This window comes from Rhinolophus sinicus, chromosome 17 (assembly GCF_057876585.1).
Source record: "Rhinolophus sinicus isolate RSI-liver-muscle chromosome 17, RSI-T2T, whole genome shotgun sequence".
In the NCBI taxonomy this organism is placed as follows: Eukaryota; Metazoa; Chordata; class Mammalia; order Chiroptera; family Rhinolophidae; genus Rhinolophus; species Rhinolophus sinicus.
In genome coordinates, this window is record NC_142517.1 from 143339967 (window position 1) to 143365399 (window position 25433).

Here is a 25433-nt window from a genome sequence, read left to right on the forward strand (position 1 = left end):
TTTTTCAAGCATTTGTACCATTGTTTTTTTCATTAAACGGATCTCATTAAGAAGTTCAGTATATCAATATCTAACAGTTGAACTGCTCTGGAAGTAGAGGAGAGTGGGGAAGTGAGGACTGAACATTTCTCCTTTGCTTCCTCCTGGACCCTTCCCACACTTGATGTGCTTGAGGTCCACCTTTTAAGTCCCTTCAGGGTAGAGTGTAAAGGGGGTTTAAGGTACAAGGAAGGAAAGTAATGGGCACACAGCGTCACAACATTTTTGTGAGCCAGACGGGAGGACATGAAGAGCAGTGGACTTCAGAAGAAGACAGACATGGGTTGGAATCTCTGCTCTGCTACCTATTAAATGTGACTTTGTATTGTCTGCACACCTCCACGTCTCTGTTTCTTCACCTGTAAAAAGGGGACACTGACACTGGCCTCAGACAGCTGTTGAGGATTCAGTGCAGCAGTGTATCTGCATGAAAGGTATTATTGTTATTTGTTCCTTGTTCTCCATCCTGTTTTCTTTCCAACATACAATGCTTTGCCAGAGTCTTGGAAATTTTATCAGAAAAATATGTTTCTGGGGGCTTATTCTTCATCTTTACTTCATAAGGGTGAACACTGCCTTGTCCACGGTCACATTCCTGGAACTGGAACCTGGCTCTCCTGTCCTCTATATGGATCCAACTGCTACCAAGTCTCCAAAGGTCTCTGGGCTTAGAGCTGGAGGAAACCTCACGGTAGTTACTGACAGCTCCTCCTTATGTTGGAGTGAGTAACTGATAGGTTTCATTTTTCGTCATTTCTCTGACATTCCAGGACTGAAATGTTTCCACTTAGCTCAGCAGAACGCAGCAAAGCATATAAGAAACTGAAGAAACTGTACTTTGGGGTTCAATCTGTAATTGACTTCGAAGTCCCATAAAATGCTAGTGTGAAAGAGCCAGTTCCCCGTTTTTCTGAAGATTTTTCCTGCCTAAATGACAGACAGTTGGTGCTATCAAATGAAGGAACTGATCCCAACCACTTAAATAACAGCCACCACATCTCTTCTCTAGGGAAAGAGAAACGGATGTGACTTTAATATCAAAGATTCCTCTAGAAGCAACAGGAGGGCCTGAGAAAGAAACCTGCCAAGAATAAGGCTTCTTACGATAATCATGTAACAGCAAGATTTGACTTCCAAGACAGGAAGCAACAACATTTGGGTGTGACCAATTAGGTCTTACTTCGGCGTTTTCCAATTTGCTATTTTAGTCAAGCCCTTTTGGGTTGGGTTGAGATGTTTGCTCAGAATAACACCACTTAAATCATAAATTCTTCACAGGATACAGCCTCTGCCTGCTAGGTCTTAGGACTTTTCTCTCCATAGAATTTAGAGCAATACCTACTAAATCAGGAAAGCGCTGGGCTAAATACTCTCTTGAAGACCTTCCATGTCCAAGTTTGTTTGTTGTTGTAGAGAAGAAGATATCTAGGTCTTTCCTTCCGGTTTCATTTTAGCCCATTCAAATACTGAAGTGGGACTGAGACTGTGGCATGCAAGGGCTTGTTTCATTTTGAAAACTGGCTGAAGGCCTGATAACTGGTCAGTGATCTTCCCCTAGAACCAGAGATACTTCCCTGGCAGACACTGCCTTGGCACACCTGGGCTGGAGTGATGCATTTCACCTGTGACTCTTAGAGCAGAGCGCTAACAGTGGGCCTGGAGGTAAGCTGGTGCAGGGTGGGGTGCCCGTACTAGTTTAGGTCATGCAAGGAACCTGGGGGAGTAGCACGGTGAACCTCTCTTCTGCGGCCTTACTCGCATCTCCAGTGATGAATGGCTGCCTCCAGGTTATCTGTCTGCTCACATTTGACCTCTGTGGATAAGGAGACTTTGTTTAGCATTCCAAGCTGTGGCAAAGAGATGTGAATGGACAACCCCAAAGGAGAAGGGTTGCCAAGTTCCCCATTACAAGCAGGTGTCAGTGCTTCCAGAGAAAGTAATTATAAGTTTGGAAGTGTTCTGATATTCTTTTGTTTAACTTTGCTATTTAACTTACCCCAATAAGCCTTTGTCTTCTCTTTGGAAAAGAACAGGAAGATATTCATACCTCATTACTGGTTCAATGTGATAGTGTGCGTTAACTATTAGTTTCAATGATTGAAATGATCAGGGAAGGCTCAGCTTAACAGATTTTGGAAGGTACACCATAACAATTTATTTTTAGGTTTCCTTTCTCTATTTTGTAGTCTTTGCCTTTTTTCACTTTAGCACTATTTTATAATATATTGTATATGCTTTAAAAATATCCTTCTATGTAGCATAATTTGCTTTTATAAAATACTATAGTTCCACTGTCACAGTTCTAGTCTGAGTTGCATTAATACCCACAGTCCAGAGGATGTGCGAATTTTGGCTCCTTTACCTGAGGGTCCCTTTGTGTTGTTTCAAATGTTTTAGGAATGTGTGTGCATTTTTTTTTTTTAATGTCAGTTGTATGATACGTTAAATTAAAATAGTCTTCCTGGATAAATCCTGGGTTTCTGATTTTCCTTTTTAACAGCTAATGTGATTCTTGGGAATAAAGTTCATGAAAGAGTAGCTACATATATTGACATAAGAAATTAAGGTCTATTTATTAATTTCCTAAATTACTGGGTAGCCTGCCTTTGGCTAACAAAGGTAGTATAGTAGTGGAGTCTCCAAGTAAAGTGGGGTTATGACAGAGAAGAACAAAGATTCACCTGGCAAATATGGTATATTTTCCTGGTGTTTCAAATGTATCCAAGGATATTTGGGGGCTACGTGAAGGAATTTACAACAGTATTTTATGTTTTTAAAAACGAGTATATTATGGAGCACAATATTTGATTGGTATGACTTAAATAAAAATGACTTCAAATGAATCTGAAACTTTGGCAGGCTTTTTGAAACTTCTGGTGTAGCCACTCACCCTCTTCCCACTGGGACACTTTGAAGATAAAGAGTAAAATCCACCATTGTGGGGGATTTCAATGACAGCATCAGGAGACATAACAGCAGCTGATCTTTTGAAATGTACAGTAAAACAGGTATTAATAGAAACAGTCAAATATTTTTTTTTCTATTACCCCTCATTTATTAGAAAAGCAAGTATCAGGTACCTAAATCAATAACACATTTTTTAAATGTAATTTTTAAAGTAAGCCTGGGTCCTGGTGAGATTCAATCCAGGGTCATCTGCCTTCGACACCTATAAGATTTCCCAAAGGTAACAGACTCCTACGGATGACTGCAGACGTGCAGAGGTTTCATTGAAACCAGAAGCCTCCCCTCTCCCTTCAACTGGTAGTCCTTCACCAAGTTTGCAGAGTCTACAAAGTAACTTGAAGTGAACCCCCTCTGTTTGGAAGAGATCGTTTTAAATGAAAATCTGCTGTCATTCCACTTTCTTTCACAGTTTCAGTCACCCACATAGAGCAAGTCAGCGTATGTGCTATGGCTCTGTCTTTACCTTTCTAGCTCCCTTCCATCAGTGTCCCACATGTCCCCTTTATTCTAACTGTGCCGAGCCACTTGTAGAGTCTCGAATGTGCCCTGTACTTTCATGCCTCTGGGCCATTGCCTGTACTGTTCCCCACCCGGTGTATGTATCTTTCTCACTGATAAACTCACCTGAAATTGTCTTTTCTCTGAAGTTCTTTTTGATGCCATCCTCCCACCTCTAGCTACTAGTAGTAGGTCCTGCTAGCTCATCCCCATCATACCATGAAAATGACTATTTCACAAAAATAAATACTGTATTCTAAATACTTATTACCAAATAATGCCTATTCTGCTGAAAGTTTCTTAGGCATTGTTACATAGAGTTTACCTTTCTAACTTTAACAGTGAGCTCAGAGATTAGCATTGAACAAATATTGTTTTGATAAAAATTAAAATATGCTAATTATTTTAAATCTACACATATAAGGAAACAGAATTTCTTATTGTTAAAATATTAGGCAGACATCGTCTTTTGGAAGTAGACTAACGTAGGTTTTAATTTTACATTTTCTGAACACTAACTTTGTGACTTGAACAATTTACGTAACCTTTCTGAGTCCATTTTCTCACCTATAACATATTTTAAAATAATACACATTTCATAGACTTATAGTGAAGACAAATAACATTCTTAAAATCTAGCATAATATTTGCTGCAATGGTCGATAAGTATTAGTTTCTTTCCTTTTCCTCTCCAAAGGCTTGAATAAAATAAGTGTTTTTTTGTTTGTTTAATCCCTTGTCAACCAGAAAATTAAGTTAAATGGAAACCTGAACCCCCAATTCTCTGAACCTTGTGGTTAATTTTTATTGCTGTGTGTGTTCTGATAAACATTGGTATCTATGCCGATGTGGAGTTAGAGCTGCGAAGTCTCAGGCCAAGATTTTCCTTATGATGCACAGGAACATCCACTGTCCAGCAAACTTCCCATGTTTTTCCTAATCTGGCCCAGATCCAAGAGCTCACAAAATAGATACCATAATTAAGCCTGTCAGAAAATCTGTAATATTTCTGTATCTGTGTAGAAATGACTTTGTACAGCTGGCTTGGTTATTGTGATACACTGGGAAATTTCTTCACCCAACATGTTTCTGAGCCCACTTCCACCCATGGGGACAGGACAAGCCAGTCAGAGTGCAATCATATTAATCTTGACTATGTGGGAACACCAAGTCGTTCAGAAGTTGGAAATTCTCCACACCCCAGTACTTTATTTTCCTTATGGGTTAGCATAGGTTGTGTTTTGCTCTGTTTGATTTTTAAATAGAAAGATTTTATTTTTCGAAAGGGTATATGAACTTCCAAGGGTTCTGTGACCACGTTAGTTTTTTTGATGGGTTTGGAAACTTGTGGGAGAATTGCAAAGAACTAGGACCATTCAAATTGGGAGTTTTGGGCTCTGTCTTAGTTGGAAAACTTAACCCTTAGGTCATTGGGCATCCAAAAAACGTAACTTGGTGAGATTGTTTGGAGGTAATGGGTTTTTATTTGGAAAAAACACACTGGGAATATTTTTGCAAATGAGGCTTATGAACAACTAGATAAACTATAAACTATCCAAGAACTTGCAAAGCTAAGTTTTAACTAAAGGAAGTGAAGGCAACGGGAATAGGATGATGAGCAAAAAAACATGTATTGACTTGTTATTTTAGCCCAAATATTTTGACCCTGATGTCTGGGCGTCATGGCAATTCTGGATCAAAAACGATTGCTCACACTTTTCTTATAGATTAGTTATGAAGTGACTATTAACTGTCACCATTTTGCATCAAGGTGAGCTATTGTAAGGTTCTAGGTAGTGACAGAGGCGTGGTCCAAATGCCAGAAGCTTCAGTGTGCACTGAGGACTGAGTCAGAATGCAGGCTAAGCTGGGACTGCATTTCAAAAAGGTTTTTTTATGGAGAATACAAAATACAAGGGGACTTTTCCCCAGTTTGTGCATTTCTCAGCCAGAAATCAGAGAAGTGCAGCCCACTTGAATTATTCCTTAATGTAAAACCAAAGTGACATCTTGACCATATAATCTTGTTAGGCATAGTGAGTTTTATGTATTTACTTTTTTTTACAACAGTGATTTTTTTTTTTTTTTTCTATAAGAAACTGAGGAGCACTTCCCATTGAGATAGCTTGGGAAAGTTTGTCTTTCCAATGATTATTTTTGAGTTAAATTCTATAATTAAATATTGGAAAGAGAAAGAAAGGGGTTTAAACCAGCCTGAAAACTTCTTGCGATTTGACAGCTGACTCTAGGAAAGATAACTTAGATCTGGTGCGTCTGGTAATACATGCTGTTGGTTTCACTTTATCAGACAATAGCATTTAGCTATTCAGTTTACATTTGTAGCTGCTTAATGTTCATAACATCATTGTAACTAAGCACTGAGTTGAGGCAAAAGAGGGCTGCTTCTATTACTTCCCTCCCTGTACCCTCTCCACTGACAGGGAAATTTCCTCTGTATTTATTTGTTTTGATTATAAAATTATAATACCTGCCCAGAATTAAACATTTAAATGCATTAAAAAATACAAAAGAAAAAAAAGCATTAAAATACAAAAACAAAATACCCTCCTTCCATCATCCATAGCCTTACTCACAAGAGGGAATAAATTTTACTCTTTCTGATCTTGTCGGTTTTACATATTCACAATACTGAATTACGTATTTGTAACTTGATTTCTTAATTTTTACATTTTAGACTTTATTTACTCCTGAATATGAACAATGAGGAATCTAGCCCTATTTCCATCTCCTCTTTCATTCTTCATGTGTTGTTAATTTTTAAAATTCTTCTAGGGGTTAACTTTACAACTGTTAAATGAAACACATAAATATGTTTCTTGACTCATCAATTTTAGACAGAATCCATTGACTTCACATTGTCTTAGATGAGGAAATAAATGCATGAGCGTTTTTTCCTACTTCTCTTTGTCCACCTCTCCCTCCCAGCCTTGGTGGCTGCACCTTTGCTTTTCCGTTGCCAAAACTTATTTCATGCATTCTGCTCTGATACTGTAATGACGTTTTCTACTTTAATTGAAAATCAATAAGCAGTATTTACAATATGTTTGTATTGCAAGAACCAAATAGTGTGATTATGCTTCTAGAGAAAGAAATGTAATCCTGTGTTACTAAGCTCTTTACTTGATTGACAATACTTCAAGTTTCAAAGTCATTGCAGAGTTTCTTGCTCTATACTCCATAACTGGTGTAAAGTCATGCCAAATTTTATTTCACTTCATATTTGGGCCACACCTTTCTTGCACAATTCTTTTTATTTTTTCATGCAGGAGCTGGGAAAGAACAATTTGCTCTAGCTATTCCACAGCTACTCCATTCCCAAGTGTCCTATTTATAGCCGATTTCTGCTTCCTGGCTTCGGCTGCATCTGCTGGGCACCAGCAGGAGTGGTAGCTGCCCCTCTTGGTGTGACTGACTCTTGTGGATTTTGGGGGATACAGTCTTCTCTTTGGGGGTTTATTCATCAATGTGACACCATCTGCACTCTTTCTTCTAGGAACTTACCAAAATGTTTTATTTATTGATGAATCTTGTATTTGTTTGGATTCTCCAGAGAAACAAAACCAAGAGGATCTATCTATCTATCTATCTATCTATCTATCTATCTATCTATCTATCTATCTATCTATCTTTCTTTCTATCTATCTCTCTATCACTTTAATCTATCTTTATTCATTTATTATAGGATTGGCTCACATAATTATGGAGACTGAGAAGTCCCAAGATCTCCAGTTGGCAAGCTGGAGACCCAGAACAACCAATAATGACAACGCAAAACGTCAGGGAAAGAATTGAAAGTATATTCAATTAAGCATTAAATTCAGTGAGTACCTTTTGATGGACATATTGTGGGTAAATCTTAAGAATACGTTTTTTCATGGTAGTGCTAAGAAAAGTATGACGTAGTTTTTGTCATGTATTCCTCACATGCACTAAGGATGGCCATGGTAAAGGCCTGATCACCAGGAGAGCAGATGGGGTAAGTTCCCTTCTGAGTCCAAACGCAGGAGAAGACCTGTGTCCCAGCTCAAAGCCAGTCAGGCAGAGAGAGTGAGTTCTCCCTTCCTTAGCCTTCTGTTCTAGTCAGGCCTTCAGCACATTGGATGAGGACCACCCACTTTAGGAAGGACAATCTTCTTTACTCAGTCTAACAATTCGAATGTTAATCTCATCCAAAAACACACCCATAGACACACCCAGAATAATGTTTAGTCAATATCTGGGCACTGTGTGTCCCAGTCAAGTTGACATATAAAATTAACTATCACAGATCTCCTTCTCATTTTCAATTCCATTATATATATGAAATGGGAATATATATATATATATATATATATATATATATATATATATATATATATATATATGACATGGGAATATATATATATGACATGGGATTTTGGAGGAGAGATAAACACAGATCATTTTTTTGAGCCAGAATTATTGCTGGCTTTCTGGTGCTGGGATGGTAACTACCGAGATTATTTATTCTTCTAGGTAATGTCTGTCGGTGCTCATCCCACTTTCTCCTCTGTATTGAAGGAAGTTTCTAGAAATTGCATTCCCCAAACTGTCTTGCTGACTGGCTCCTATTAAGCTCTGCTGGTAGGAAACATTTCAGTGGACAGGAAATATTTCAGTGGGATTGCAAGGACAATGAAGGGGGAAATCTTTCTGCTTCTGATTCCAGACAGAAGGGTAGCCAAAAGGTGAAGGTGGCTGAGTGACTGTGACCTCCAGCTGTGTCTAGGGATCACAGCATAGTGGGAGGCAGTAGTGAGAATGACAGATAACTCTGCACTCCAGCGGCGTTGGCAGCGACCTTAGCAGCAAATCCATATCTCTGTATCGTGCTCCTTCCCCACCCCCGTTACTCCTCCACCCAACTAAAATTTTTCTAACTAGTATCTTGGACTAGATTCACTTCTATATGGAATTTTCAGAGTATTTCTGTTTTCCTGATTGGACTGCGACTGACATACTCACTAACATTATATTTCTTTTTTATTTTTTTAGAGGATGTGATATATCTTTGAACTACAGCATCAGCTCAAAGGGAAAATTAAAGGTAAGAGATGGCCACTAATTTTTATTTCATATTTACTGTTTTCTACTCGCATTAACTCTGAGGTAAATGCTATTATACCTGTTTTGTTTTAGCTGATAATACAGGCTTGCGTGTATTTATTTGACAAAAAATGCACAGTACACACTGACTCTAAATCAGATTCCACTCTTTTCATCTGAGAAAATCATATCGATGTTTGATACAAATCCTAATGAGTTCATGTGGCGTTTGAGTACCTGGAAGTTCCCTTCATACTTAAACTTCCTTTATCAAATGAGAGGCAGTATAATCACTTTTTATTCTTAGACTGAAAAGATTGTTGGGCTTTGATTAAAATAGTCCAAAAGAGTACAGAGTTCAGCAGAGGTCTCCAATGCAGACAATTCAGGTGGTACATATGCTGGTTATTCTAATAGTTTTTAGACATTAATGTATGTTTATAGCATGGTTTCTATTTGGATGGTCAAAACACTAGACTGAAAAAAAGAAAACACCTTCTCAGAGGATTTTTCTCTTTCCATTAAAGGAAAGTATTAATGAAAAGGAGAAAGGGGATCCTCTGTCACTTTATCATACAGTAGTTCCACTATATGCAACTAAATTAGCGATGGAGGTTTCACCTGCTTGTAGGTTTCAGATAATAAAGATGAGCCTGACACCATTCTCATGTTGAGTTAAGATAACATGTCCTAACTAAATATCCTCTCACCAACAAGGGAGGAAGAGGATCAGCTTAGGAAAGGTTTATCCCTTGGAAAGATTTTTTTGGAAAAGTCTTTCCAGAAAATTACCAAGCATGTTACCCAGTTCCAGCATTTAACATGTGATTTATAGACTGCCACATTCCCTTTGGACTGTCATGTTCCAGCAAGGTTGTTCTTATGTTTTCTTACAAATGTGCAAAAGAATAACACATTTTAGACATTTGCATTCATATCTATGCCTCTGTTTCCTTCTGCACAAAGCCACATAACCCAGATCTAAGACAAACTGACCTCAGCTCAGGGAAAGAATGGTTTTCTTAGGCACTGCCTGCTTACCTTTGCCATTTCTCTGCTCTTTGACAATTTTTGCCTCACAGGACTGCGAGAGCCGAAGGTAAGTAATTAGAAGTGTGCGTGAACACACGCTGATGTGTTCTGAGAGGAACACTAAGTCCTTGAGTCGTCACTCTTGGGGCTGACTGTGGAGCAACAGGACCTGCCATTTCCAAACACACAGGTTAGGTGTATACCAGCTACCATTCTGTGTGAGTTTTAATATGTCACCGTATGTGTCACTTAGAAGTAAAAGGAAAATTCTTCTCAGGTAAGGAATAAATTGCTGATGATGTGTTTGCATTATATGTGTGTGAGCAATAGCCACTCACCACTTAAGAGTTGTTTCCTATTGCCAAAAGCCTGCTTTCAAATCGTCACAGGCACCACGTGTGTCCTGCTGCATGCACTGATGGTTTACGTCTTGACAAAATAATATAGCAAGAGATTGTCAGTGTGACTTTAATTTTGCTTTCAATTATCCTTAGCAGATTCATAGAGGTACTAGTGTTAGAAATGGGAGTGTTTCTAAAAGTAAGTTTTGTTACTTTGGTAATATTAACCAAAAAAAAGAGAAAAAAAAGGAGGAAATGTAAAGGCTATGTGAAGTAATGGAGCATTTGCCGGGTGTGTTTCTCCATCCTTTTAAATTGAATCAGGGACACTGAAGTTTGATACATCTGGATCAATGCACTTACCTGGTTCTTGTTGAGTTTTCTCTAAGATCAGAGTAATTGTTTGTTTGTTTGTTTTTAACTAAAGTTTATTGGGGTGACAATTGTTAGAAAAGTTACATAGATTTCAGGTGTAAAATTCTGTAATACATCATCTATATATTGTGTTCACTATCCAGAGTTAGTTCTCTTTCTATCACCTTATATTGAATCCCCTTTACCCTTATCTACCACCCTGCTCCCCACTTAACCTCTGGTAACCACTAAACTATGGTCTGTGTCTATGAGTTTTTGTTTCTTCATTTGTTTCTCTTGTTGTTTTGTTGTTTTCAGTTTTATATACCACATATCAGTGAAATCACATGGTTCTCAACTTTTACTGTCTGACTTATTTCGCTTAGCATAATTATCTCAAGATTCATCCATGCTGTTACAAATGGTACTATTTTATCTTTTGTTATCGCCGAATAGTATTCCATTGTGTGTATATACCACAACTTCTTTATCCATTCATCTATCAAAGGACACTTTGGTTGTTTCCATGTCTTGGCCATTGTAAATAAAGCTGCAATGAACATTGGAGCACATATATTTTTATGAATAAATGTTTTCAGATTTTGGGGGTAGATTCTGTGTTATCAAAGATGCCCCAATTGGATTCATGATAAACAATGAAACAACCAATCACAGGCTCCTGTTGTCTGCTGTCATTGCCATGTGCCTTTTGGCCTCGTGGTCACAAGATAGTGGCTGTGTCTCCAGCATCAGAAGGTAGAAAAGGAATTTTTAAAAAATCTTTTTCATGTAAGATTTTGCATTGTTTTTTGTGGTGGTTGTGGTTTTTTAGGAAGGGGAGACTTTCCCAGCAGATACCACTTATAGCCAGTTGGACACAATTGTCTTAAATGGCTGCTGCCAGCTCAAACCTAGATGTGAAAATTGGATGTTGGCTTCCCTGCCTCTATAAAGAAGGCAGACAAGGAGGAAGATAAATAAGAATGGGCATTGAGTGAGTCACCCTACAGTATGCCCTACCAATGCTTGTTTAAAGTTTTCATCTGAAAAGTTTCTTGTTAAAAAAAAACAAAAACAAAAACATGGTATTGAGACACTAACATGGGGACAGAGCCAGGAGTGCAGTTTCCATGCTCTTGGCCTCAAGTGGAAAGGTGCTGGCTCAGGTAATAAATGGCCATCAACTGTGATTGGATGGCCATCAGCTGTGGCTAATTGGCTTTGAGCTGTAACCAGTGAGCCAGGGAGGGATTTCTGGGTCATATAGTAATTACATTCTTAATTTGTGGAGGAACCTCTACACTGCCTTCCATAGTAGCTACACCAATTTGCATTCTCACCAACAGTGTATGAAGATTCCTTTTTCTCCACAGCCTCTCCAACACTTGTTACTATTTGTCTTGTTGATGATAGCCATTCTAACTGGGGTGAGGTGATATCTCATTATAGTTTTTATTTGCATTTCTCTGGTGATTAGTGATGTTGAGCATTTTTTCATATGTCTATTGTCCATTTGTATGTCCTCTTTGGAGAAATGTCTCTTCAGGTCCTCTGCCATTTTTTAATTGGATTGTTTTTGTTATTCTTGTTGAATTGTATGAGTTCCTTATATATTTTGGATACTAGCCGCTTATCAGAGGCGTTGTTTGCAAAAATTTTCTCCCATTCAACTGGTTGCCTCTTTATTTTGTTGATGGTTTCTTTTGCTGTACAGAAGCTTTTTAGTTTGATATAGTCCCATTCATTTATTTTAGCTCTTACTTCCCTTGCCTTTGGAATCAAATTCACAAAATGCTCTTTGAACCCAAGGTCCATAAGTTTAGTACCTATGTTTTCTTCTATGCAGTTTATTGTTTCAGGTCTTATGTTTAGGTCTTTGATCCATTTTGAGTTAATTTTGGTACACAGTGACAGATATAGCAGTCTAAGTTTAATTCTTTTGCATGTGGCTTTCCAATTCTCCCAGCATCATTCATTGAAGAGGCTGTCTTTTCTCCATTGTATGTTTTTGGCTTCTTTGTGAAAAATTGTCCATATTTATGTGGGTTTATTTCTGGGTCCTCAGTTCTATTCCATTGGTCTGTGTGTGTGTGTGTGTGTGTGTGTGTGTGTGTGTGTGTGTGTGTTTTTCTGCCAATACCATGCTGTTTTGATTATTGTTGCCCTGTAGTATAAGCTAAAAGTCAGGGAGTGTGATACCGCCAGCATTGTTCTTTTTTCTTAGGATTGCTCTGGCTATTTGGGGTCTTTTGTGGTTCCAAACAAATCTGATGATTTTTTGTTCTATTTCTTTAAAAAATGTCATCGTGATTTTGATGGGCGGCATAATAGTTTTGTTGTTGTTGTTGTTGTTTTACTTAACGGAAATCTTAATTTGCTAGGCAAAACTCTTATTTGAAAACATAATGTGCTTAGTTAATAGCCGTGTTTCACAGAACTCGCCCAGTTATGTTTAGTTAGACCTGTGTAAAATGTATTCCTTGAGAAGTATAGAATTCTTGCAAAAAATAGTGGGCATAGACAGCCATAAATAGCTGAAATACCTGAGAGATGGCATATGACAAGCAAAATGGTAGAGCTGGACAGTTCCTGAAAAATCACATTTTACAATACTTTCTTTTTGCAGATACAACAACTGAGGCCCAGCAAGGTTTGGTGGCAATTCAGTATCACCCAACTACTAGTAGCAGAGCTGCATCTTAAAGCTGTTTTTCAAAATTAGTGCCTTATTTAGCGTTAGTGTTTCTAAAGTTCTTGTTTGGCTGGAGGAAAAGTCTTTGAAACATGAGATGGAGAGGTGTAGGAACTGTGTGTGGAGGAATGTCAAGTGCAGAGTGATTGCTGGATACGGTCCAAGAATCATTCACGTTCCTGACCTTCCCCGGTTGCCCAAGGGAAAATACATATTTAGTTTCTGAAGATTTAAGGTAGTAAACAATATGTCTTAACATTCTTTGTATGATAAATAGAAGCTGTGAGGATGGCAAACAATTTCCTAACCCAGAATTAAGACATATGTTGTGATGTATGTGAGGATATTTAAGGGTATAATAGATGATACAACTGAAATCAGAACTTTCACTTTTCTATTGCTTAAATTACCCCAAAACAATTAATTATCCTCAGAGTAATAAAGGCATGTATGGGAATTTCCATCTAATACACACGCACGTCTTAGCATATTTCTCCTTTAATCTCATGACAATAGCCTCTTTAGCTACAGCTCATAGAAGCTGTCAGCTAGATGGTGTGAGAAAGCTGAAAGCATGAAGCAAACTCAAATAAGAGTCTGTGAAAGTAATGCCCAGTTAGGAAAGAGAGCACGTAAGAAAGTCGGAAGTTCAGAGGGACAGAAGGGCCCTGCATCAGGATGGGGCTCTGCGCCATTTGTGTGTGTGCTCGCGTGCATGTGTATGTTTGAATGGGCAGACTCTTCTCCATTTCAGTTGTGTGCTTATTTTCTTCAGTCACCATCAACAGAAGAGACATGCAGATCTTCAAACTTGTGGACTAGAGCTGAAATATTTCCACTCGAGTCTTTGAATTACTCAGATGAAATGCCTGGTTCTCAGATCTGCTTTCCATATGGACGGCAGGACAGGGAGATAGAAATGGATGCACTGGGGGGAAAAAAACACACAGAAAGCAACCCTCTGTGTTTCCCTAAAGGTCATGGGAGTCGAGTTCATTGTAAATTAAGTGCCTGTAAGATGGGGGGAAACAGAAGCCCACAGTGTGGATTAAAGTCCAGAAGTCAACTTTTTCCTTTGTGTTGACTTGAGCTGGGGCGGGGGGGGGGGGGGGGGGGGGGCGGGAAGAGGAGTATGGGGAGGAGTACTTTCTAAACTTAAAGGTGTATTCCTCCTCCCTGTCACATTCCAAGCCATGCAAAATTATCCAGGGTGTGATTTCCACAAAGCAAGGCCAAAGGTCTTTGACAATCACAAAGAAGGGGTTTTCTCTCTTCATTGATGTTAACAGGACCTTTTCTTGTCTCTGGACAACTTCTGTGAAAATATGGCATTTGGAAGCTATAGGGCATAGTTCTTTCTTTTCCATCTCATCCCCCTTTTCTTTCCTTTGCAAGTTAATTATTCCTTATAGGTAAGAGACAAAGCAGTTTGAAGGATTGGGCCTGGCATTAATTGATGGGAGGAGTGGAAATGCTAGAAAACTGGACAGAGAGGATAAGAGCCCTTTGGGAAGCCCCATGCAAAAACCTCTGCAGGAAATAGCATTTTAGCAAGCAATAAGTTTAGATGTGTTCTTTCTGTCACTTCATTTGCCTATTTGGGCTCAAGCAAGAAAGCATATATAATGCCATTTCTGCTTCTTTTTGTCACATGTAAGTGCAAGGAATGAGTTTTGACTTAAATTGGCAAGTGTTTAGGATGGGAGGGGGTAGGGGAAAGTCAATCAATCAATTTTTGTAGCTAGCTATTCATTGCCAAGTCAGAGATGAAAACCAACTGAATTTCTAAGAACCCTAACATGCAAGCTAATTTTTCTAAAATTATATTTGGGAGCAAGTGTGAACAGAGATTAATATGATGAGATGCAATTTTCATTTTCCTCCAGTTATGACTGTTGCGATGGCTGGGAGCAAAGGTAGTTAAAGTTATGCGCTAGCTGCACAGCAGAACAATTCCTCCTGCTCCCAGAGTGTCTGTCTGAAGGTATAAGGTTGCTTGTTAAACTTAGGAGCATATCTAGGGATCTAATTAAAGTGTATCAGGCTCCTAGCATGTTGATATGGAATTTTACACTGGTGGAAGAGAAACCATGAAAATTTATGAAATCGTGTTTAACTCTCATTTGCAATTTGAAAGTGATGTTCTCTCTTTCTCCTCACTTTATTAATAGACACATGCATTTTTGTCCTTTTCCTATTTCTTTTTTTATTAAACCCTTTATGTAAGTGGTTTTGTTTTTTTGTCATAGTGTTCTTATTCTCCTGAAGCTGTTTTTATGTCAGCAAGATGTTAAGGCTCTTTGATGGAAGACACGTTAGAGAAGAAGTACTTGGCTAACTCATTCCTTATTACTCCTGGAATGCGGCAAGCTTCAGTTTCATTCGACAGAGTTTACACAGCTGTGCATAAGGACACTGAATGAGGCCTTGGAGTTCACTCACTCAGCAAAATAAATCAATCAACAAATATTTATTGGACATCGCTGTTGATAGAACAAGGTATCTAGAGTTGGAACATATTACTAAGCCACAGAGAAAGAATTTAAGCTCAAAAACTAATAGTCACCAAATATTGTGGATAATTATTTAGGAGGTGCTCAGAGGAGTTGGGTATGTCATGAAAAGATCTCTGTAAAATTGTGCATGTTTTGTAGCGTGATAGATGCAATCGAGTAGCTGCAATCGAGCACCAGGAGTCCTATTGGATCCCCCAAATAGAACAAACTGAACAAAGAAACAAACAAAAACATCAAAAGACCTTCTTTAGAGATACAGGGTTGATGTCTTTGAGTGAATTTAACTTCTTCAGCTATACACGGTACAGATAAGCTTTGACTAAAAAGTGGAACAGATAAAAAAAACAGCTGCCTTATAGGAGGTTGGCTCTGTGGATCAACATAGACACATAGGACTGAGCCAAGCTACAAACTCCCTAAGTGTTTATCAAGGGTTTCCAAGAAGTGTTGGCCCTGCCTATGGTCTGGGGGACACGTTTTGGCACTCCGCCAGGCAGCCTGAGGAAAATGCTGATTCCTGCATGTCCTAACAGCTGCCTTCTGAAGTAGTACTGTCAGGCACAGCTCTAGACAGCTTAGGCATGTTTTCTTATTGAATTTTCACAATAGTTGGGCTTAACTCTATTTTTATAGATAAGAAAATTAAGGCTTAAATAGGTTTAGTAAGTTTCTCAGTGTCAAGCAGCTAGTAAGTGGCAGTCAGGATTCCAATCTCGGTTTTACTGGAAATCCATGCTTATACCCCCAACACATACTTTCATCAACTTGTAAAAGCTTATCCTACTTGACATTATGTCTGATTTTATGAACAGGCTCTTTAGATTTATGTATGGGTAAAGTATGGTAGAAGCATTTAGAAATATAATGCATCTTTACATAAAGTTGCTGTCATTTCTCTCCCTTCTCTGTGCTCCCCTATCATGGATTTTATTTCTATATAGTTATTTACTTTATGTGTTTTTATCACCCATGATCCTATTTCCTCCTCTAGGATATATCTTGATAAACAAGTGTTTATTGAATGAAAGGATAAATGACTATTTCCCAAAACAGTAATAGCTAGATCCTTACCCATCATCATCAATATCATTTTTTTTTTTCCATTTAATATTTGGCCACAAGACAAGATCGATAATGTTGAGGTTCATTGTGATGTCTAATCTAACTTCTGGCTAATGGAAAAGGTTCTCAAACGGGGCAGAGAACTATATCTTACTTTATTTCTATGTTCTAAGCATCATCGTTTATAGTTTTTGACAAATAGTATGCCCGATAATTATTTCTTGAATGATTTAATCATCATTACCTTAAAAAATAATAATAAGCATTTATTCCATAACAACTACATGTAAGGCACTAAGTTAGGGGGTGAATAGAATGCAAGAAAACACAATAATAATGGTGGTCAGTGTTCACCATGTGTTGTGCCCCGTGCTGAGTACTTTCTTTCCATGCAGTGTTGCACTGAATCCTCCAGAAAACCTCAATGTTGGGGAAACTGACTTCTAGAGAAGTTAAGCAAATTATTTTCCCACGATCACATAGCTAATAAGTGGCCAAGCCTGGATTCAAAGCCAGGCCAAGGACTCTAAAACCCAATAGTTCCAATTGTGGTAGAAATCCTTTTACCTGATGTTGAAAATGTTACTTGTTCATAAAACCATCAAAAAAGATGCATAATAATTAAAGATGTTTTCTCTTAACTTAAAACATATAAATCCACATAAATCGACCAAACTTTCACTGTAAAGCCAAGCTTTGCTATTGCTTATGGATCATTCTCTTGGAATTCTATGTTGTCTTTCTTGCACAAACCACACCCACAAAGCCTTTTCTACAATTTCCAGTTTCAGTTTCTATTAAGTGGATCCAGAACTTAAAGACTTTTGAAAACAGTTTTCAGCACAAAATCATTCCAGATTTCTATGATGTTTTCCCCCTCAGTCTGTTCAGTTGCTTCATAAACACTGAATCCAAGAGTATTTTTTAAAACAACCTCTCTTTATCAAGTGTCTTCAAAGCCTTCAATCTAGTTCTCACACACAACAGTTCTCCATTGAATGCCTATTTAATAGGCTTAGTCATAAGATTCAATTGCATAATTAAAAAAACAAAAATTATAGATAGATCTGGGAATAAATAGATCTGGGAATAAGGCAACCAAGTTTAATAAGCAAACAATTCCACTGGTGGCAGCAGGGGATCAACAAGAGATTGGCTGGTAACCATGAATATTCAGAGTTTTAAGGCTTCAATGAATGTTTTAGAGGCGATAGATACTGATTTAGTTGAGTTTACCTAAGGAAACTTCTACTGTTTTACTCACATGTATTTTTCTTTAACAAGCATTGATATAACACTATGTGCCAGTCTTAGAGCTTTACAAACATTAACTCATTTAATCCTTAAAACTACTCTTTGGGTACATACTATTATAGTCCCATTTTACAGAAGAGGAAGCTGAACCTCTGCTACCTACGGTGCTCAAGGTCATGCGCCTAGTAAGTGATAGAGCCAGGATTTGACCTCAAGTACATGCTTGTAACCCCTTCCCTTTCAAACAAAAGTCATTGTACCTTTTCTCCAAAAGCCTACAATTCAGAGAGAAAGGTCACATACAGAGGGTGCCAAACAAATGTATACACATTTTAAGAAAAGAAAACTGTATTAAAATTGTAATACTCAATAAAAGATGAATACAGCTCACGTTTGACGTCTGCAATTACAAGAGGTGCTCAAAGTGGTTACCATCAGCGTCCAGACACTTCTGATTACGGCGAACTACTGCTTGAGCAAAGTTGACCAAAGTGTCCACTTGTATACATTTTTCTGGCACCCCCAGTATACTCCCTGTACAAACTTGCATGTGATAATTACCTAAATGAGGGTTCAGGAGTTCACAAACATCCTCTCTGCTAGCGTTCAGTAACAACACACGTGAATTTTCAGTTAGCATTTGGTAAGCGTCTCTTTTATAAAAGCCAGTTTTCATTTCTCTTTCATTTTTCCTTCCCTAAATGATAATAATTAACAAGGACCTTCCATGTTCTTTGGTTAAGCCACTTTCTCTTATCTCTTTACAACCATTTCCTGTATATGTTACTATTCTTTATGGCTTTCAGGCCCTGGAGTGATAAACTGACCACGTGGGGAGAGGGCTGAGGAGCACACTGAAAACTCTCTGGAATGTTGTCCTGGCAGAGCACCGCAATCCTTTTATCTATCTCTCAAGGATTATGCACAGTAAGCCCCACAACTTCCTGAGATTCGGGGTTCAAGGTCACAGACTAATTTTCATTTCCCAATCAAAGTACAAAGTTTAATCTGAAGCAAACATTTTTTTCTTTTGATGCCACACAAACTACTGCTATGGTCTTTATTTATGGGCCTGTAAAATGGAATTGGATCTGAATTCTTAACAACTTTTGACTGATTATGACCTCTTACACTCAGAAAGTGGTTCTGAGCTGTCAAAACACATGTGCAATTTGTATCAAAGAAAATGTTTCTGTTGCATTTTTAAAAAACCCCACTTAATATTTATTTTACGTAGATAATATTCACATGGATCAAATATCAGAAGTACCAAAGTTCCACAGGAAGTCTTCCTCCTAACTCTGTCTCCAAGCTACCTAGCCCATCTCGGGGAAGCACACACCATACCCCATTGCAAGGAACATTTTTAAAATAAATATTTAAATAGTGTGAAATGTACTAATCAATAAGATGAATGGCTAAAAATAGATAAGAAGATGAATATTTAAATGTCACATTAGAATTAAACTATTGCTTCAAAATATCAATTTTCTGGAAACTTCTTGGCATCTTAACATGTCTGACAGTACAAGAATAAACATTCTAACATAAAAGTACAAAGACATGATCCAACATTTGGAGTCTAAAAGATGACTTTTCTAACCAGAACACATATTAGGGTGCATTTTTTTTTTCGTTATAATGAATTAAAGTTAGATGATGGTAGTTGTATAGTGGAAGATAATTAAATTGTATTATTTAATGCTACCTCTAATAAATCAATTTTGAATCTTATATTTTGACTCAATTACAAATGTAATCAGGGGTCTTTTGAAATATAATAAAGATGCTTAGAACTCTTCATGGAGATGTGTTAGGATAAGAAAGGAACAAAGCAGCATTGGTGTTCATAATCACATAATTCTCGGTGAGAACATGCTGTAAGATGTTTATGAATCTTCAGTGTGAAAAAGAATGTGACAGATAGCAATCACTTATATTTTATTTTTCAGAGAGGACAGTGGATTTCATAAGCAAAACCCTCAAACGATGTGTGTATATTTGGTTTGTGAGTCAGGGCTGCCTCTGCATAAAAGGAAATGTAACCTATAATTTAATTATGATTAGTCATGCTTATGGGGGTAAGAAGAGCATCACCGAGTTCCACAGAGTCTCCCAAACTCATTTATCAGTTACATTATCCTTGCCCACCCCCAACTTGATAATTTTTAAAATAGTAAAATTGCTTGAAGCAAGATTAGAAGGTATGAATTTCATTTCCTTTCATTTCTCCTGCTTTTTTCTAGCTGTTGGTCACTGAGACAAGCAGCAGAGAAAGAAATCAGGGGTTGAATGTGCTTAAAGGAATCCACAAACTTGAGTTTAAAAACGCCTCTGAATATTTGATTCGATTTGAATAATGAGTCTCTTGTTATAAACACTACATTCAAAACTCATATATACTGAGTGTTGCCAATTGCCAGGTTTAAAATAACAACTTGTGTCTGGGGTTTGGTGTTATGATGACATTTATTTTGCTGTGGCCATCATTGTCATCACCATCATCAACGTCATTGTATAAAATCTTTTTGCTATGTTGTATATGACCGCATTGTAGGCCTTGCCCAGGCCGTATGGCCCGTCTATTAACAGTTATGTCTATGTCTGTGTGTTCCAGCTCTCAAAGGATGGTTTTCATGACTCCAACAAACTGATCTTATAATCAGGGGTCAATGACCCCTGGTGATCAGTGTAGCATCCATCATGCTTTATGCAAAAGCACAGTTTATTTGAGATGAAACACATGAAAAAAGTGAAGCAAATGATATGAGATGAGAACAAAATTTCAGTAGTTACTTAACACCTTCTATATGTCAGGCATCATTCTGGGTGTGAAATATGAGGGTGAATGAGGTCTACACTGTCCCTGTCCTCATGGTAATTGTGCACCATTGAGAGAAAAGGAAAGTACAAGAAGGACTCTTACAGGGAACCTACAAAGGTCTGTGCAAAATACTTAGTGGGAGGTCTTACTCAGGCTTGGCAGGTGGGGCATGGGGAAGGCTTCACCAAGGAAGTGCTGCTGATTTGAGGCATGAAGAGTCTGTAAGACTTAGGCAAACTCCAGAGGCTGGGGAATGCCACGGGAGTGCTAGGAGAGAAACCATTCTATTAAAGGTACGGAGCCTCAAGGGAGCAGTAGTGTCCCGGAAATGAAAGACATTCAGTGTAGTAAGCACAAGGGCAGGGAAGGGGAAAGTGGTGAGAGGTATGGCTGGAAAGGCAGGCAGCAGCCAAAGAAGATCATGCAGGACTTATTCTTGTAGTGAACTTGGTAGTGAATTTGGACATTAGTCTAAGATCAATGAGAAGGCACTGACGAGTTTCAAGAAAGACAATAATATTATTTTGTTCGTATTTTTAAAATTTCAGAATGACTGGAGTAGGGAAAACAGATCTGTGGTAGGTCAATTAGTTAGGAAACAATTAAAGCAATCCAAGTGAGAGATGATGGGGCAATGATGACAGAAAGGAGTAAATGATTTTTAGGAATATATAGTAAATATCTAGATTTATCAATTCCTTTGGCGAATAAGAGTTGTGGTGGGTATGAAACCTAAGAATCAAGTCTGAGTTCCTGGAAGATGACTCAGACCATGGTATGTTTTAATTCAGGTGTTGGCCAGAAATCCAAGTGGAAATATCCAGAGGACTGTTGGATATAAGCATCTCAAATTTAGGAGGTAAATCTGTGAAAAGCTGTAGAATTGGGAATCATCAGCACATAGCCTTGATAATAGATGAGGGTTTCAAGACAGTGTGTGATAAGAGAGAAAGGCAATTCTGAACAGACTTTTAAGGAATGAACAGAAGAAGGGTTCTAGACCAGAAAGCCAAACCAAACCTCTGTAGTGATCGATTGTCACTACATGGAGATACAACTCCCATGTGAAAAGTACACTTCCTGTACCAGGAGGAAAGAGGACACTCTTATGAGCCCAGAGATGGCACTAGGGAAATCTGCAAACAAACCTTATTTTGTTATTTTCCTCCCACATATTTACCTTCACTCCATTTGCTGACCCTGGAAGTCTAAAGCTGCTTTCCTTTGTCCTGTCATTTCTCCACAACTTAGTTCTCCTTTGTTGAGATGCTATAGAAGCTGAAATTCTGATATGTTATTTTGAGTTATTTCTGTTTTTGGTTTCTCGCCTGTGACATGCACTGTACTGATTAATAAACTTTATTTTTAATCTTAAGAAAAAAAGAGGCTGGAAAGGATGGATCAGAAGAGGAAGAAAAATCTAAAGAGGTGAAGAAGATGGACCATGAGTGCTTAGAGATGGGAGCGTTTCAAGGACAGGCATTCAGTGATGCAGGAAAGTCTGAGTGACTGAAACAGTCCATTGCTTGTGAAAACAAATCGGTCACTGTTGACGTTGGCAGTTGCAGTCTCAGTGAAGCAGTGGTAGCAAAACTCCAGTGGCAGGGGGATAAGATGTAGGAGGTAACGTAACGGTGACAGTAAGTATAGGTGGCACTTTGCTTGTGAAAGGGAGAAATGAAACAAATTCTTTTATGAAAGTTAAACTCCTTATAAGTTAAATTTAAATAGTGTTCAGTATTGCACAATATTATGTTTAAAATATAAATGCTTCTAGAAAACATTTCAAAGGAAATGCCTTACTCTCCAATTCTTAAATATTTTGAATTTGTGCCCATGCTTAGTACTCAGAATTCCTGTTTAGCAGATTCCTTTTCAACTTAATTCATTTCTCTTAACTGGAAAAGTCAAATGTTTCTTCTAAGGGCATATTTGTTTTCACAAACATGGGGCTTTCAGCCATTTTCATCATCAAAAACCTTTTAGATTGCTGATTTACATAGCCAACAAAGAAAGAGTACTTGCACTGCTCAACACTAATGAGAGGAAAGGTTTTGATATGCCTTTATACCTTCCCTAATATTTTGTCTCTTTTTCCACTGGAAATATTGAGCTACCTTAAAGCCTGATTAATTGAACCTTCTTGGTTTACAAATGAGGAAATATGCTTAGAGAGCTAGTGTGTATCCAAAACCAGAATATATAAGTGAAAGAATGGGTGCCAGAACCCAAGTCTCAATGATTTGGCTGCATAGCCAACCTTTTCCCATTGACTACATGCCTAATGTTGATTGAGTCCCTTTCTAACCAGAAAGGTAAAGTTGAAAAAAAAAAAAAAAGATTCCTCTCCTTTATGATACTTATTAGATAATTATTAGTGATCATTCCTTTATGATATTTATTAGATAATTATTAGTGATCACTTGAATTTTACATGCAATGCCAGATGCTTCTATAACATCTGCTCATGTTAACAATCTCTACATGGGATCAAATACAAATTACTTCAGCAGGAGTGCTCCTTAGAATTAATTTTGACCAGAGTTTGTTTCTTTACCAAACTAAAAGCCATGTTATCACTTCTATTGGATGAGTTAACCAAGCATTTAAATAAAGATCTAAAAGAGTCCTATGACTGAAAGTATTAGGCAGTTCTCCTAAAAGTGTTGGGCAAAAACTTTGCCAAACACTGTAGATATTGGAACAATTCTGCTTCATAATAAGAAGCCACTCTAGAAATGAAGCAGGAAATGTGCTCAAAATCCATCTGTTGTGGTGGTTTAAAATAAGAGAGGAAATACTTTCAGAAGGAAAACTGGTGAAGAAATGGTTGGAAAAAAAATAATACTAGAACCAAAATGATAGTCTTGGCTATTGCAATGAGTAGATTTGGAAGAATTATGCAAATATAAATATAAACACACACATACACACACACAAACACACACACACTCAAGACTCACACACTCCTGTTTAGCTGCAAGAATCAGTGATATCCTGAAATTAATATGAGGATCCCTTAAAAAAACAAACAAACAAAACTGGAAACAAAGAAAGTAAGAATGTTTTCTGTATATCTCCTTCAAAAGAACTGGGTCCCAATTTCCCACACACCGTTGACTGAGCCCACAAATTATATATTCTATAAAATCAACAATGGCTTTTTATAGTTTAGTAGCAGCTTCATACCTACTTTAAAATTTAGAGACTGACAAAACTTTGATGTATTTTATGTCTCTCTGTTTTAACTTTGGTTATATAATTTAAACTGCATATACCTATTTTCTTAGCAAATCTTTCTATTAGATGTAATGTTCTAATAAAAAAAAATTCACAGAGAAAAAATAATATTCATTTGAATAGACTGACAGAAAAAAAAAATTCATATGAATAAACTCCAAAAAATCCAAATACTGCAGGGAAAGTGAAGTCATTTTTCTAGATCAAAATATTAAATAAAAATGGCAAAAATTTAATCACATAAGAATTCTAAAGAAATGACTTATTTTGGAGAAATAATCATGATTGAATCTGTATCACTCGACTTGAACTCTAGAAGACAAAACTGAAAATGGAGAGGAACTGAGAGTGTTCTTGTTTGTGTTGTTTTCTTGGTTCAGTAAATGATAGGATACTAAACAGAATATGTAGACAATGAAGATTTTTGTTCGTTTGTTTTACTTTGTTTTAGAATAAGAATAGAGTAGCCTTAGAAACAGATATAGTGTGAGAATTGAGGAAACAGTATAAAATTGAACCATCTCACAGAAAGTGCTGGTAACATTTTAATATGAATGAATGTCCTTTTGAAAGAGTTAGTATACCTTTGTTCAGTTTTATAAAATATTGGCTTATGTTGCACACGTTTATAGTGTTCAAAGTGTGTTCGCTTGCTACATCTTTTTTAATTTCAAAACCTTTTTGTGAAGTAGTCAAAAAGTTATAACTATCAATTTTTAGGTGAAAAACCTGAGGCTCAAAGATTAAGTGTTTAAAGAGGCCATCTGAATCTTCATACAATATTCTTTGTATGTACCATTCTGGCATTATTCTGAAAAGATTCATAATGCTTTTGACTTAACTCATTTATCTTCATCGTATTTGTTAGAACAGGATACATCCTCATGGAATGCAACAACAACAACAACAAAAATAAAATAAAAATATGACTTTATTATTAATATTGATTAATTATGTTTTAATACATTCTATCCTTTATTTGTAAAATATCAAAATTATGCCATAAAATAACAACTGTAGTCTTCATATTTTTGTTTACCCATTCATTAGTATTTAGTCTGGATTTGGGCCATTTATCCCAGGACTGGGGGAAATGGTCCCTTCTGAGTTAAGGAAGAATAGTATCTATGGCATGCTTAAAAACAAGATTGCAATAAGAAGTTAAACTACAAATCAATCTTCTTTTTGTTAGTATACTCCAGAAACTCTAAATAACGTCAGTACTAAATACTCCCTTCTGCGCTGGTGACCTGTCCCACCACCTACACTCCACGGTCCTATCCCATGCATCATGTATGACATTTGAATGTCTTCAGCAGAGTCCACCTCAAGATAATGTATGTCATATAGTTTAAAGAGGCAAGGACTATTTTTCCTTTAATTTGCCTTAACAGTGAGAAGCTACAACTCAGGTTAAACACTCAATGATAATACTTTCCCACAGATATGCCTTTATAAAACATATATGTAGTGTAATTTCATGCAAGTTCATAATACCATTAATATGACCACTGAAGTTTACATGTGCT

The 25433-nt window shown here is 37.3% G+C and overlaps 1 long non-coding RNA gene across 2 annotated transcripts; it reads left to right on the top strand.

The window, feature by feature from the left end:
• Window positions 1-1519: 1519 nt before the first annotated feature.
• On the top strand, window positions 1520-24922 carry LOC141572243 (uncharacterized). Of its 2 annotated transcripts, XR_012497536.2 has the most exons (6): window positions 1520-1701; window positions 7208-7345; window positions 8539-8590; window positions 15258-15507; window positions 18647-18767; window positions 22041-24922. It is a non-coding gene; the product is annotated as an uncharacterized LOC141572243 (long non-coding RNA). The 2 variants fall into 2 exon arrangements; XR_012497535.2 differs by lacking the exon at window positions 22041-24922 and having other exon boundaries at window positions 18647-19574.
• Window positions 24923-25433: the final 511 nt, after the last annotated feature.